At 37.9% G+C, this 2,163-nt stretch overlaps 1 protein-coding gene across 1 annotated transcript in view; it reads right to left on the reverse strand.

Moving 5' to 3' along the window:
* LOC117168604 (retinal rod rhodopsin-sensitive cGMP 3',5'-cyclic phosphodiesterase subunit delta) overlaps positions 1–2,163 on the reverse strand; it is a 21,804-nt gene that overhangs the window by 12,347 nt on the left and 7,294 nt on the right. The window lies entirely within an intron of this gene.

Below are 2,163 nucleotides of genomic sequence, written 5' to 3' on the forward strand. Positions count from 1 at the left end.
CTAGCTTCTTTTATGTCCATGCATTTTTTCATGCAGGCTCTCGTGTTTCTGTGACTTCTTATGTCTCTTCTAACTAGGGTCTCATTCACACATTCTAACTATGCTTTCCGCGGTCTACCTCTGGGCACGTTGCCATTTACTTTACCTTGATACACTTGTTTCGTTAGTCGTTCATTTGGCATTCTCTCAACATGCCCGAACCCTCTTAACCGATTTCTTTCCCATGTGTCTACTAGCGTCTCTTCTGCACCACATTCTTTTAGAATTATCTCGTTACTTACTTTGTCCATCAGACTTTTCCCGAATATTATGCGCCTGAATCTCATGTCAATTGCGTTAATTTTACTCTTATTTTTTTCTTGATAAGTCCATGTCTCGCTACCGTATAGTACAGTCGGTACAAATATAGAATTATGTATTACTATTTTAGATTTATTTGATATATTTTTATTTCTGATAAGAGGCCCTGCTCTACCAATAACCTTCTTACCTTCGTCTATGCGTCTATCTAATTCCTCATCTATCTTCCCGTCCCTACTAAATAAGCTACCAAGGTATAAGAACTTATCAACTTATTTACGTTAATTTTGAGGCCCATGCTCTTCATGCTTGCATCTAGTTTATTCATCTTTGTAAGTCTTCGATAGACTCTGCCATAACAACCTTGTCATCTGCGAACGCTAACCCACGTACCCTTACTGTTTCGAGATCCAGACCCTCTTCGTCGAAGAGAGCCATTCCTAAACACTTGTCCATAAATAATATAAATAACCATGAAGACATAACGCATCATTGTCTAACTCCTTGAATAATATCGAAACAGTCACTCAGTTTCCCATTCACTCTTACACTCGCTTTGCTACCTGTATATATTGTTTTTATAGCTTGTCGGATCCATCCATTGACTCCATACTCTTTCAGAACTTCCCAAAGTATACTTCTATCTACCTTGTCAAAAGCTTTTGCTAGGTCAACAAATGCACAGAAAACATTTTTGCTACTCTGAAACTTTTTTCTGTTATTTGCCTTAAGCTAAATATTTGATCCGTACATGACCTTCCTGGCATAAACCCACATTGGACTTCCCAAATCTTTGCTTCTGTTATTTTCATTACCCTACGAATAAGTATTTTTGAGTATATTAATAAGCTAATTCCTCTGTAATAATTGCAGTCACTTTTATCTCCCTTTCTTTTATATATTGGTTCGATAATCACTTTTTTCCAATCGTCTGGGATGTCTCCCATCTCAAAACAAAAACTTATCAATTCGAACAGTCTATGTGGTACCGTTTTTCAAGTTCTTAATTATATCCCTAACCTCAGTGACACAGACTTTCTCAATTGAGTTTTCTATCGCATCGGGTTCAACATCGCAGTTGTGGTGTCCTATAGCTTTATCTCCGAATTGTCTCCTACAATAGTCTCTGAAAGCCTCTAGTATTCCGTCTGCATCATACCCCCCCCCCCCGCCCCTACTATTTCTCATGTTGACAAATTCTGTAAATATTTATTGTGTCATTTAAAGTGCCCCAGAAGGCGTCTTTTACTTCTCTAGGATCACTATCAACTGGCGCGGAGCATGCTATGATGAGTAGTCTTCTGATCCCTACTTTCATTCTAGCCCACAGCAGTCTGGGAGATACAAAATCATGATCTCCGAGATGCTGTTTCGCTTTTTCATTTAAAATCAGATATACTACTTGCCTACCATGTGATTCACTATCTACTCCTGACCATATTTCAAATCCGTCTTTCAACACGCCGTTTTCTGTGTCTTTAGTTTCGCATCCCTTTTTCTTTGTTTCAGACTAACATAAAATGTCTAGTTTCTTCACGTACATAGTTTCACGCAATTCTTTTACGTTGAGATAATTTACTCCCCTAGCATTCCAAACACCCAGTCTCCATTCGTCGCCTGAAACATGACCTTTAGATTTTCCGTGTGCATGCCTTTTGTCAATTAAAGGTTCAGTCCTTTCTGATACTATTTTGTAGTTTGTATTATTCATTGTTTAGATTATACGCCCAACTATCACCTTTATGCAATAAGTTTATTTTCTGAGTCGAAATCATGTCAAATTTAAGTAGCAAATCGTCATATGGTGGAGACTGTAGTTATAACGTCAGTCCCAATAAAAATTCAGTTAATAAGGGAGGGTTG

Source organism: Belonocnema kinseyi, chromosome 1 (genome assembly GCF_010883055.1).
Source record: "Belonocnema kinseyi isolate 2016_QV_RU_SX_M_011 chromosome 1, B_treatae_v1, whole genome shotgun sequence".
Taxonomy (NCBI): domain Eukaryota; kingdom Metazoa; phylum Arthropoda; class Insecta; order Hymenoptera; family Cynipidae; genus Belonocnema; species Belonocnema kinseyi.